Raw genomic sequence first — 15,169 nt, forward strand, 5'->3', positions numbered from 1 at the left:
AAAAATAGAGTAAAAGAGAAATCCGAGCAGAGCTCTAGATCGCCTCAGCAATCCTTTCCTTTGCTAAGTACCCTACAAAACTCTTCACTATTGCCCACTCGGCCTGGCTGCTCCAGTTTACACGTCCACCTGATAAGATCAACCCGACAGATGATCTCCGTACGCATTAACTCGTATTTCGATCACTCATAAAGGACATGGTAGGTGTCGTCCAATTGTCCACACTGAGGACACATCCCAGAATCTACCCGGCCGAATTTCTGCAGTCTGTCCCTAAAAGCACCATGGCCGGACAGAAATTGCGTCACATATTTATTAGGATGCACCAAAGAGACGTTCCGCAAACCAGCAACATTTGGAGGGAGATCATGCGTATAACGCCCGCCATCTGTCTCATCCTATCTGGCCTGCTGCAAGCTATTGCCATGTTGTTCAATTTCTCGAACTTTATCCTAAGTCAACTCACCGGACTTATTAGCAAGATACCGCTGCTGCTTCTCAGACGCAATCAAATGTATCGGTTTCACGCCTGTAATCACCAAGACTGTCTCCCGTGAAATAGTACGGTAACCACCTGTTACCGTTAACAATATTAGGCGTTGAGTCCTTAATAATATGTCCCGGTAACTTTTATATTTTAGCCTATCCGTCCAAACAGCACTTTCAGCACATCCAAACCCCCGTAGGGGAAGACCACCTTGTGACGTTACCGGTCACCACATCACCCCCTCCGTTCCAAGCCCTGAAGGGCTTTAACGGAGGTCTCTTTAGAGCCTCTAACTGATTACGTCTAACAGTCATCAGCCAGGCCTCGGTCGGGATGCCACCGATGTAAATGCCTCGGCAGACATTTGCATCAGTAAAATACATAACAAATTTCGCCTTCGCGTAGGTCTCAAATGGACATCTTCACATCCAACCTAACATGATTCCCTCAAACTAACTGAACGAAACCGCGAACCCCGCACCCAGTCCAGATTTGACAGCACCGTTTGTGACTGTGAATATCTCAGAAAACGAACCAGTTAAAAATCGGAAGTTAAATCGGTGCTACATTCATACCAATCAAAGTTATGTCTTACGCAACATAGAAATTCAGACCTATGCCGAAATAAATCTACCAATTTAGGTCACCTAACAAGGGGAATGCAACCTCATTCCGGTCCGTGCCGGAGCCGAGGACAAACCCCGCACCCCCACCCGGTCACATCATGGTGTCTCGCGTGGCGTTACCACGATGCCACCGGCGGAGGGAAGCCACGCACCCGGTGACACGGGTTAACATACTTCGGCGGCGCGGCCACCCCCACCAGCGGGAGTCCCGAATCGAATCACAAACAATACCAATATTACCGTTGCACGATGCCAATGCGCCTACCTCCAACCGATCCAGCGCCTAAGCCGAAACCCTAGCCACCCGGGATCCTACCACGATCTTACCTTCCTACCTTGATTAAACTTCCTCTGCAGACTTACACACCGCAAGGCCGCGAAGAAAACCAGCCACTATAGACCACTCCTCGTGGATCATTTTCAGCACAACCCCCAGTTACATTTAGGCACTTGTCCCATCTTTCTGCGAATTTTTTATTTCAGTAAAAAAGAATCGTTCACCTTGGTGTCCAAGCCATTCTTGTACCAAAGTCCTTAACCCAACGGGTAAGCCTATTGGTGAACTCGTCATTGCAAATCAACTGTTCTAAGGTTCAAATCCTAGTAAAGGCAGTGGCTTTTAAACGGATCTGAATACTAGATCGTGGATACCGGTATTCTTTGGTGATGGGGTTTCAATTTACCACATATCTCAGGAACGGTTGTCCTGAAACTTTACAAGACTATACTTCATTTACTCTCATACATTATCATCCTCATATCTGAACGGTAATTCCCGAAGGCTAAACAGAAAGAAAGAGAGGGAATAAATTTAGAAACTGATGAATCTACGTTCGTTAAAAGAAAATATGACGTCAGAAGAGTACCGTATGGCAATAGGTTTTCGGCGGGATCTGCCGCGAAACTCGGTGTTTCCTGTCTTTCTAATGACCGAAATGCGGATTTATTTCAGCCAGTAATAGTCGATCTCAACGACACATTTTGAAAGAGCAAGAATGTCTCCTTTGTATTCTGGGTTTCACTTGATTTTCTAGCGAGTTAAACCGCTTGAATATTGTTTTTCAAACAATCACAATAAATTGGACATTTACAGTCCCAAAACAGCGTTATAAATACTTTATTGGGTGACGCGTAGATTTTTAATTTTTTCTCAGCAGGCGAACTTGATGTTTTCATTCTGTACTCTTGATATTTGGATTCCGGCTGAAAATGATGAATCCAAATTTCATTAAAAGTTACTCGTATTATGCATTCTAATAAATCATTACCTTCCGCTAACAACCGTTGTTTTAGTTTTAAACAAATGTGAATTCGGATGTCTTTGTGATTTTGAGTTGACCGTCCCGGAACCCAGCTTGAACATGTTTCGCTTAATTCAGCTTATCATGGATAATGGAGCGGGCAGAATCATGATACTGACCTAAGGCCAATACTCGCACTATAAATTTCAGCAATTTCCCAAATTTATTTTTCATCTGTACTTGCGAATATCAATTAGATTTTTTAATGCGTCAGACCAACTTCCACCGGTCTTTAGCTATGATGAAAATCGTTGACGGTTTTCTGTCCCGATTAAAATCTTCTGATCCGCTAAGAAAACTTCGCACGGTTAATATCTTAACGTAATACACTGTTTTGAAAACTGCGAATGAATTTTGGCCGGTTTTAAATCTTCAAAAGTTTCACAGAAGTTCTTGATCACACGGAAGTGACGTATGGCGTAATCAAAACGAAGTCGAGTTTATTTCACTCAGTAGTAGCCACGAATGATCAACAGAAGGCACCGAAGGTTGTGGTCCGTACAAATGAAATCGGATACTGTGGTTCAATTAAATCTAGACCCGATCACTAGTCGGGATCACATCATCCCGACTACTATTCGTGCACGGTATGCAAAGTTTAAGACCACGGTTGGTGATGAACGTCTGCAACATTCAATCGCATCCCGCACAAGTCAACATGACAAGCAGCATCTGAATTAAACATTCCTCGTTCAAGTGTTCAATATGTTTTAAGAAAACATTTAAAAATGAGTTCTTACCTACTTCAAATACTAGGGGCAATCGTACAAGAGAATAGGAATGCTTATAACAATATGTCTATTGCAATGCTTGAATGTTTGAAAGATTATATATGAACAATTTTGGATTATTAGTTTCTTTAGAAATAAACACAATTTTCTAATTGTAAAAAAATCAAAAGAAATATATCTATTTACGCAGTAACAACAACAGATTTGTACCCCTTACAGTTTTACTGATCGATAAGTGAATTTTTTAGCGTGAGAAAAATCTCATGCCTATTCAAGATTCGAACGCAGACTTTCAGATGAAAGGACGAGACGCTACCACTCCGCCACGGTGGACAATTATAAGTACAAAACAATTAACATTTTAAAACATAAACTATTAACGATTTATATAAACGGGAACATAAAATTGGGCCTTCATAAAAACTTATAGCAATACGATAATCAGTAATCTACATCTTGAAAAAAAAAAATTTATGACATACCTAGGATAAAAAACTTTTTATGGATTTTTATTAAACCAATTTAACAGTATTGTGAAAATGTTTATTTCAAATTAACTACTGTAATTAGTTTCAGATTGGCACATATTTTATGAAACCTAAAGAAAAGGCAATCTATAAATAAAATATTTTATTATTATTATATTTATTATTATTTTTTTTTAGCAATACTAATATTAAATGGCTCAAAAAGCAAATAATACACCTGTAAATGTTGTAAAATAAAATTACTACCTCTCTTGAAAGCAGAAATGCAGTACCGTACATGTATGATTAATTTTTTTTTTTGATAGGAGGAAGGTTTCCCAGAAATTTAAAAACTGTTATAACATTATATTAAAATTAATCTACTTTGTGTTGTAAATAGATAGCTTTTGAGAAAGTGTAACTCACAATTGTATTTTTATAAAGAATGATATATGAGAAGATGAGAAAATTTTTATTTTTATAGGTATATTTTTAATTTAATACATCACAACTTAAAACTGTTTAACAAAGAATGTTTAAAGTTTATAATTTTAACATGTAATTTACTTCCACATTTTTTTAAAATTTTTATTTCAGGAAAACATTTTTTTTATTGGTCTATAGACATGATATCATGAATCATTAAAGTAGATCATGACTAGATATATCATTCAATAATGCAGGAAATAATAGATAAAATATTTTAACTATTATTGTAATACCAACTAAAAATTTTTTAAATATATTTAACAGAAAAAAATGTAAATCTAAAAATGTTTTAGTTAGTAATTGTCAGGCAGAATTAAGCAATAAATGTTTGAAATGTTTTTTTAATATAAAATTCCAAGGTTATAATTATAGAAACATTCCCTAAAACTAAAAGAAAAATGGATCTGCTCAACTAATCAAGAATGAAGATTACCAAAAAGCAACTGAAAAAATAACAATCACGGATTAACTTGAAATTCTAGTCAACAACCCTAAAGCTCCAATAAAATCCTGTAAAAAACAACAATGGTGGAACAGAGAATGTGATGATACAATGGAGAAAAGACATCAATCCCAAAAATCTGAAACATCTTTCCAAAATTTAGTAAAACAAAGAAAAGAAACCACTTGAACCCTAAGGAGAATAAAAAGACAACACCATAAAGACACTGAAGTCAATAGAAGAGAAATTCAATAAAACACAATCAAGAGACTATTACAAAACTTTAAAAAATACGAACCCCAACCCTACTAATATAAAACAAAAACTGTAAACTAGCCTATAACAATAAAGACAATGCAGAAATCCTATGTAAATATTTCAACAAACTCCTTAATTGCAAAGCACTGACAAAACTCCATAAACTTCAACACCAACACAATCACAAATCAACAACCCTCCCACAATAAAAGAATTCTACCAAGCACTTTGTGAGATGAAAAATTACAAAACAGCAGCAGAAGATCAGACTTTTGTACAGATCTAGAAACATGCAGGAAGATCAGTAAAAATTGCTCTTCATCAATAGCTTGTCAATATCTTGACCAAAGAAATACGACAACACTGGACAACATCCAGTTAAAAATACCATTTGCTACACAAAAAAGGGGACAAAACAGACCCTAACAATTACAAGGTAAACTCACTCCTAGATACAACATACAAAATTGTTTCAAGAATCATCCTTAACAGGATCGGTTCACAACTTGAGAAAGAACTAGGAGAATACCAGGGAGGTTTCAGAGCCTAGAGGAGCTGTCTGGACCAGATCATAAGTCTCAAGTTAATAATAGATTAGAACAGGAGAAGAAATAGTGACATAGTGATAACATTTGTAGATTTCAAGAAAGCTTATGACAGCATCCACAGAGAATCCCTACTAAAAATTCTAAGACACCTCGGACTACATACTAATTTAATAAACATGATAAAACTGACCCTCACAAACACTTCTTCTTTTTCCTGTTTAGCCTCCGGTAACTACCATTTACATAATTCTTCAGAGGATGAATGAGGATGATATGTATGAGTGTAAATGAAGTGTTAGTCTTGTACATTCTCAGTTCGACCATTCCTGAGATGTGTGGTTAATTGAAACCCAACCACCAAAGAACACCGGTATCCACGATCTACTATTCAAATCCATGTAAAAATATCTGGCTTTACTAGGACTTGAACGCTGTAACTTTCGACTTCCAAATCAGCTGATTTGGGAAGACGCGTTAACCACTAGACCAACCCGGTGGGTTGACCCTCACAAACACTAAGTCGAACATAAAATTCAGAGGTGAGCTCTCAGGACCATCTGAGATCAAACCAGGATTGTGCCAAAACGATGGTCCCTCACCACTATTATTCAACTGCACTATAAAAATGGTAATTAGGGAATGGCTCAAAAAATGCCCCCAAAAGTAAAAATAGTTCGAAAAATCAAAACAAACTGTCTTGATTTCGTCGAAGACTTGGCACTGCTAGCAAATGACATCAACAAAGCCAAATCACAGTTATTAGAATTTCAGAACATTGCAAATAAAACTGGCCTCAAAATATCATTCAAAAAGACCACATGATTAAAGAAGTAAACATAAACGGTATCAAAATAGTAACACAATTTAAATACCTAAGAGAAATAACAACAAACAACCTGAACAAAAAAGTCTCAATCCAAATAAGAAGAAGTAAACCAGTTAAGTTCAAAAATTAACCTGGTACACTTACAATAAAAAATGCCTATCAATAAATGCAAAAATAATACACTACAAACAGTTATAAAACCAGAAGCCACTTATGTAGCAGAAACACTCTTCCACCTGAACGAACAATCAAGGACAGACTCCAGAAAATCAAAAGAATTGGAAGAACCTGAATCGATAAAAAGTACCAGAAAGATGGGCAATGGTGGACTGTGCCCAACAAAGTCATGTATAAAGAGTTAGAACCCATTACTGATACCATGCGTAAGACAAGACTAGGATTCTTAGGACATATCATGAGAATGCAATATTAAAGACTTCTGAAACAGCTAGTACAGTGCAATCTCAACTTGAAAAACACCAAGACAGGATACAGATGGGTCAGAGAAATAAGATAAAAAAAATTTCCTGAAGGAAATTGGCCTTACACCATAAGACAACACATATAAAATTAAACAAGAAAATAAAAAATAAAAAGACTTATTTCACACTCACAAGAAAAAAATCACGACACGAATATTTTCAACACTAGATAGGGTACAAAGATCGGAATGTATGAAAAACTACTGGGAGGACTTCAAGCCCCAAACAGTCCCATCAAAAAGACTTGGATAATGGACTGACTAAAGTGATAATATGTGGCCACAAAAGAATAATAATTGAAGAAAAATTCACTTTCATAGCATACGATAAAATAAAAATGGAAAGATTGTACTGTTTATAAAACCCATCACACTTTTTAAAATAGTAATTTTACATTATCCATTGTGTTTATTGATAGATTACATTTATTAAAAAGAGTATTATGAGAGATAAGTAAAGTTCCTACACACATCAAGTGCATTCTAATACAATTTTACTGTATAATGTGTAAATGCATTTAAAAATTTCCCTACGGTTTGCAACCACCATTTTTATAATTCTCACAAATGCTTGTCTATTTCGAGTTCTATGCAATAACGAAGAACTGAATGAGTCATAACAATAATGATGGAAGGTTTTGAGTAAGTAATGTTTTACTAATTATTTTTACTGGTAAATAAGTTATGTAGACAATCAGGTAAAATGAATGGTTGGCTTATGCAATTAATCAAAAGTTGATGCGTTTTTATGACATTAAAAGCACATGTTTGTATTTTTTTTGTCTTCAATCATTTGACTTGTTTGACGCAGCTCTCCAAGACTTCCTATCTAGAGCTAGTCGTTTCATTTCAGTATTTCCCTACAAAAAATTCTTATTTCCCTACATCCTACATTCCTAACAATTTGTTTTACATATTCTCAATGTTGCCTGCCTGCACAATTTTTTCCTTCTACCTGTCCCTCCAATATTAAAGCGACTATTCCAGGGTGCCTTAATATGTGGCTTATAAGTCTGTCTCTTCTATTAATTATATTTTTCCAAATGCTTCTTTCTTCATTCAATTTGCCGCAACATATCTTCATTTGTCACTTTTTTAACATTCTCCTGTAGCACCACATTTCAAAAGTTTCTAATCTTTTCTACTCCGATCGTCCAAATTTCACTTCCATATAAAGCTATGTTCCAAACATATATATTCAAAAATCTTTTCCTGATGTTTAAATTAATTTTTGGATGTAAACAAATTATATTTCTGACTGAAGGCTCGTTTCGCCTGTGCTGTTCGGCATTTTATATCGCTCCTGCTTCGTCCATTTTTAGTAATTCAACTTCCCAAATAACAAAATTCTTCTACCTCGATAATCTTTTCTTTACCAATTTTTATATTCAGTGGTCCATCTTCGTTATTTCTACTACATTTCATTACTTTTTTTCTTGTTTATTATCATGCGGCTGTTCTTGCGTAGGATTTCATCCATGCGTTCATTGTTTCTTTTAAGTTTTTTTTTACTCTCAGCTAGAATTACTATATCATCAGCAAATCGTAGCATCTTTATCTTTTCACCTTGTATTGTTACTCTGGATCTAAATTGCTCTTTAACATCATTAACTGCTAATTCTATGGGAAGATTTGTATATCCCTTCATATCATATCTATACAGTAACATCAATGAATCTGAACAGTACATGGCTATATGACCATGCTCAGAACACCTTTGCAGTGTCTCAATTAAACAATAGTATCTTTTTAGTATGAAAGTATGATATTTACGTATTAGTCCATCAACCATAACCATAATGATCCCGTAACTTTGAAAATCCTTCAAAGTTACAGGATATTTTACATATTAAAAATATAAGTATTATTGCCTATAATTATAGATATAAGTTAATCAAACTTAACTCATACTCGCTTTGCTTGCTAACCTCGACTAATTAATAGTAATGTTTATTATTATTTAAATAAGAAATAATTGCCGGCCTCCGTGGCGGCAATAACCCAAAAGTTTGTAATTTATTGGCCAATGAGCTAATAAGTAAATACTGAAAGTACTATTACCATATAAAAAATTTATAATAAATAAAACATAACACTTGATAAATAGAGATTCAACATATTGTTTATAAAAAATAAATTAATATATATTAATATTATTGAAAAAATATTTACTGAGAGAATATGGATATGTCATAATAGAATGAAAAATCATTCAATTTAATTTGTTACATACAGCATGAAAAAAGTATGTGCACTTTTATCTGTGCATACACAGATAGTTACAACTATTATCTGTGGATAACAGTTTCAGAGTAATATAAATTTTATATTCTTGCCTTTCTTTGTTGCACTTTGGTTTTATTCAGTATTATAGAAATATTTATTCTCAAAAAGTTTTCCACGGCACAAAAAAGAACAAATTCTCATTTTGCTCATTCTGATTTTTAATTTTTATGTTAATATATCATTTAAAAAATAATTTTTCTACTGGTCTATTTTCACATGAATTATTTAAAAAAATTACATAACCCGTAATTTAATTTCTGCTATTTCATCAATTTTATTTTTAAATAATAAAAAATAACATCCTTTTTTCAGTGAAAAACAAGCTACTACTCTTTTTTCTATTCCACTATTCAACATCTTTTAATAATAGAGCTTCTTCTCTTTCTTATAACTGTTATGTCTGGAAAGATACTAAATGCATACACGCATTCATTTTTGTTATAATGAAGATGTAATATGTAAAATGGTAGATGAAAAAATTTTGTTATAAAAAATCATTATGTACCCAAATGAAAAAAATCATTATTGTACACAAAAAAATATTTTTTGGGTATAATGATGACCCTGAAAAGTGGCCATTTTGAAAATGCGCTGTTTCCCTAGTTATGCTAATTTAAAAAAAATCTTTTTATTAATCTAAACAAAAATTAAACTGATCTTAAACTTTTATGAGATTTTGGCAAGAATTTTACTTTAGGGACTGGACCACAATCAACAGAAAATCAGTAACAGGTAATTTATTTATGGATTAGGAATAAAAATTGTCTTTTAGTAGGTATCTTTTAACAATACGTACACAGATCTAATTGAATCCTTTAGTAATTATATACTTTTTATAAAGAAAGGTGCATAGTTCAAAACATATTTTTAGTGAGATACTTCATTCCAAGTGTACATCTTTCTTATTTTTGTACATTATAAATCTTATCAATACATGAGTTCTTATTGCTGTCTAGTGAAATGACAATTATTATCATCTTCACAAATTTCCAGAAAATCTGAATTAACCTATTACATCCCATGAAATATCTATTTATTACTTCACTAATCATATTTATGAATATGACACAAGAACAATTATGTGTACAAACTTGAGGGCAGTTTATACAAATATATGACTAGAATGTTTTTTCAAAATATTGATAACACAGATATGTTAATATGACAATCAAGACTAAAAATAACATCCTGAGCCCGTAGGGGAAGACACCCAGCATGTGATGTTTCTGGTTGCCACGCCACTCCCCTCCATACCTTGACCTGATGGGCTTTACCAGAGGTCATCTTCAGAAATCTTGGTGGTTGACATATTAGTCTCGCCTTGGCCAGGAAGCCACAGATGTGAATGCCACAAGTAACATTCCCATTGGCATACTACTTACAAAGATAAACTTGTAGTAACAAAACACATCTCAAATATGTTGACATCTCATCATATTTTGTGCACTCATACAACACATGAAAAGTGTCATCCAGAACCCCGCACTGGGAGCACAAACCTGCATCTACCAGGCTGAATCACACCAGCTTGCCCCTAAAAGCACTGTGTTCTGAAGGAAACTGTGTAAAATACTTATTCAGGGAAATGCAGAAGTGCGCTCCAATCACCTAACATCCGGGAAAAGATCATGCGTATACTGCCCATCTTCCATTTCATCCCATCTTGTTTACTATAAATCATATCCATGCTGCTCAATCTCCTGGATCTTTTCAGAAGTCAACTCACCCAACTTCCTAGCAGCTAACATTCCTGCCTTTCTACGCAAGAATATCGATTTCACACCTGCAAGCACCTCTTGTGAAATCGTTCAATAACCACCTGTTAGTGGCTGCTTCCAGGATTAAAGTGCTATTTTTCCTAACAAATATGCTTTCATCAATCTCTTGCATAAAAATATCTGATAAGATCTGTTGAATAATTTATGACAGTATATTTCTTGAATACCTTTTCAAAAATGTTTTGACAGAGTAGTCCATTACAAACTCTTTAACATATTCAAAAAAGTTTGACTTAGAACATAAGCTTTGAAAATAATTTTTTACATGTACAGCCCAGTAAAGCTTTATTGGTTCAATAACTGGGAGCACTGATAGAGTGCAATCCGCAGGTAGTTTGTTTCTGATTACTAAAAACACTTTAACCATGCTCTGCATAATACTTAAAGCTTAGTGACTAGGAAGTTAAAGTATTATAAGATCCAAAATGTAAACTTATTATTATATCATATCTATATGAAAATAAAACAGAATAGTTACACATTTTAATTATGAAACAAATGATTCAACATGTGTCATTATAAAAACAGACATGTCACAAGGTCAATATCAGAGATGATGCTGTTTATAATTCATGCAAATGACTTACCATACAATACTATTAACAAACATGGTACGGTTATATGCAAATGATATAATGGAAATTTTGAAAAACAAAAATGCAGATGAACTTTTTGTAAAAACAAATAATAGAGCAAGTAATGTTAAATTAATGGTTCAGTAAATAAGTGAAGTTAATTGTTTAAAAAGGTTAATAATAAAGATATTACTAACTTGTAAAGAAATATAAAAGAAACTTGGAATATTTAAGATCTAAGAATATTAATTAGTGATGATGTATTCTGTATATTTCCTGTACGTTGTCATTTAAGGCATAATTGTTTGGAGTACTGGAATAAGGTAGGAGAAAACTATTTAAAACACAATAAGAATGTTAAATACTATGATAAATCCAAGGTTTAGACAACTGTGAAGACCGATTCTAAAAATAGTTTTAGCTACAGCATTTGTTCTATGTAAGTGTTCACATCTAAGTTGTTCACTTAGATCTTAATCAAATTAAGCAACCTTAAAATATTAGAAGAATATTACCAATATACACCACAAGTAGTTCATGTACGTTGCATATACATTAACTATTTATTATGTGCATTCATTACATCTTTTAGAAAAATGTTTAGTGGATCCATACTTATGTTGGTATTGTTACCACATATATGTCTAATTTAATATTGACAGACAACAATGATAGCAGCTCAGATGTCAGCTGGAGCACAGTATATGTACGTGATGGTACAAGTATCACTTCCGCTGCGCAGATGACCGCGCATTTCTCCCACCATAGCGACACTGTGGCCCCAACCACTCTCAGGTTCCAAGAACAGAGCGTGCACGAAAGTAATTTTTAATTCATCATCAACCACCTGGCCTGGAGAAGACCAAGAAGAAGAAGAACATGGAAGAAGACATAAGTTTCTTGGCCGCCTCAACGTGGGACCTCCCAACGGATGTCAACATCCCCGCCAGAGCAGCAGGCCTGACCAGCCTGCCGAGGGAGCCGCCGGATGCAGACTCTTACTTTCTGCTCCAGCTCAGCAGCAGGAGCCAGCCCAGCATGGGATTGCTCGGGAAGAACTGCCTCGGCCACGCCGACAAAAGACTACCAATGCCAACCTGACACTGTGAAGCTCTGGGGGCCACCACTGCCACGCTGTATGATGACCCAACTGCCACTGAGGGGAAGCTCTGTCTTATTTCAATGGACGAGCAGCAATTCCCCGACTACAGCCAAGTTGACTTTGCTGGAGATCAGCTTCTGAACCCAACAACTCTTCTCAAAGCTAACAACAAAAACAGCCCTTTTCAGGGCTACCACAAGATTGTCAATTACAACAAGCTGTTGAAGCCAATCGATGACAACAGCCCTTCTCAAGGCTACTACAAGGTTATTAAGTGCCACGTGCCATCGAAGGCATTTGGCGACAGTATTTAAAGTAGAGACTGTAACAGCTACCTACATGGTACAGATGCATACTTTGAAAATAAACATCTTTAAGTTGATGAATACTGGGTCTAATGCAAGATAATAATAAGCTACTCTATCTATCCTGATGGGTAGATTGTTGCTTCTCATCAGCCAAACCTTTCCTTTAACTCCTAATCCCTTCTTAGCCATTAATGAATTGGTGGGTGAAAATCTGACCCAGCTAGGTTCACAATGGGCATGTCAGGTCCTAAAGAGCCAATGTATATAAGGAGGCTCCTTGTAGACTAAAGGACATTTGTTTTGTGAATGCAAGTCAGTGTAAGCTCATAACTGCATGGCACATCATTGCTGTTGTCACTGCGCCATAATTACTTTATTTATAGTGTTTGGCATAAGAGCTATTCTAGCTGTTGTTTTGAAGGGGTGAGATTTTACTGCAGTGTGCAATTGCGATAATGGAATATATACCGGGTGACTTACTTTGTTAGACCTCACCAGTATTTATTATTTATATAATAGTTTATTGTCTAGTGTTTTTGCAAACAGTGATACAACTTTAAGAATAGCTGCCATGTAATTACTTTGTAAATAAATTGATTTAGTCGATGTCAAATGAAAGCATTAAATATAAATCAAACACAAAACATATAATTTGTATGAGTACTTTTGAGGCAGTCGATTACAATGTCATATGGTTTGTTTATAACAGAATAGCTCTTCAAGTGAATCGAATATACAATTATTCCACTCCTCAGAAATCATTCATGCAAGTTGAAGCCTTCATTTATTGTTGTCATTATTTTTATAATAATGTAATTTTTATTTGCTAAAATGAATTTACTGCAACTGACCGGTCACATTCAAAATAACGAAACAGCTATTCAATTCTTGCAAAACAAAGGTATTCTACACAATCTATGTTTATGTGCTAGTGGGGATGAAATGAAATTATACACTTGAGGTAAAGAGTGCTGGGTTTCTTCCAGGAAAGACAGTCGTGAGTCTAAACAATTGAGACTTAGAACACGGCTCATCAAAACACAATTAGATTTCTCACTGGTGTGTTATTCATGTACTGCTAAAGTATAGAACACGCTGAGAAGAACTGGGAATGAACCACAACACATGCACTGATTGAAACAGTCATGTGTGAGGTGTGCAAAGACAATTTACTAAATAAACTGTTGGTGATTGGTGGACCTAATATGCACGTCAAAACTAACAAAAACTTGTTTCACTAAGAGAAAATATAATAGAGGAAGAGTATTGCTTCATCAATGGGTGTTCAGTGGAATTTTCCGAGAAATAAGAGATTAGTGCCGGACAGATCCACAGAAACTGTATTGCCAATCATTATGTACACCAGATGGTGAATCACACATTACATTTTGTTGATCCACAAACCTGAGCCCATACTCAAACTGTTGAAAGTATGTGGGTGAAGGTCAAAAATACAAAATGAAATTGGTATTAATTGACTTAATCTGCCTAGGGAAATTCAACATTAAACAAAGGGATTGTATTTTCACCAAATCCTGGCTCAAAGATTCAGAAATACAAACAATTATCATAACTATCAAAATTTAAATACAATCTTGTCATAATGTAAGTTATTTTATGTTAATATCTCATAATCTTCTTATCTTGGGTGTTAAAAAAAATATTTAATTTATAAAAATCCATTTATAAAATGAAGTAATATATATATTTTTTAAATAATGATTCTTGAGGAATAATTTACATAATATTTTGCAAAACAAATGAATATGTGTAGGGAGAGAATACAAAAACTATAAAATGGATCATTGCTTAACATTTTTAAACATACTATACACTGTCAATATACACATAGACCCCACAACAAAAACGTTTTATTTTATTTGGTGTACTTTAATGCATATACTTTTTTTTTACAGTTTTATTAAATAAAAAACAATCAAATATGAGATTAACTATCTCATATAATGTCATATTAGAAAAACGTATATTTATTGCAAACAGTATGAAAGGGTCAATTAATGACACATGACTGGAAATTAGAAATTTCATACTTATATCAAAATTAAATTGACAGTGTATAACCCTAACATTCCAAACAAGGCCAACACTAACAACAGAAATATGAAACTAGACCATATGATGTGAAAGCTACGGATGTTGTAAATCACCACAATTAAAATTAACTCACCTCTTTGAAACAATCACTTTACTATGTACATGAATAAAATATAATATTTTTAAACGTACAATTAACTGAAATAACACAGAATGTCAACCGAAGCATGAGGAAACAATCTGACATATGTTAATCTTTTAATAACTTAACCTTGTTAAAAGCTTAAAGAAAAGTCCGAGCAACTAACATACGCTGACATATCACTAGTCGCATGAAACAGAACTACTGAACAGAACAACAAAACGTAATCCGACAGCTGGTAAAGGCACCATTCTTGACGTCACTCAA

At 34.4% G+C, this 15,169-nt stretch overlaps 1 protein-coding gene across 4 annotated transcripts in view; it reads right to left on the reverse strand.

The window, feature by feature from the left end:
* The window catches only part of Arl5 (ADP-ribosylation factor-like 5), a 92,802-nt gene extending 77,677 nt beyond the window's left edge, over positions 1 to 15,125 (reverse strand). For 2 of the 4 annotated variants that reach the window (XM_075355691.1, XM_075355692.1), the window contains exon 1: positions 14,894 to 15,125. The gene's annotated coding sequence lies outside the window, so the exon portion shown is untranslated. The remainder of the gene's footprint in view (positions 1 to 14,893) is intronic. The other 2 variants (XM_075355694.1, XM_075355690.1) reach the window with 2 other exon arrangements.
* Between the last annotated feature and the right edge of the window lie 44 nt (positions 15,126 to 15,169).

Source organism: Lycorma delicatula, chromosome 2 (genome assembly GCF_047948215.1).
Source record: "Lycorma delicatula isolate Av1 chromosome 2, ASM4794821v1, whole genome shotgun sequence".
NCBI classification, from domain to species: Eukaryota; Metazoa; Arthropoda; class Insecta; order Hemiptera; family Fulgoridae; genus Lycorma; species Lycorma delicatula.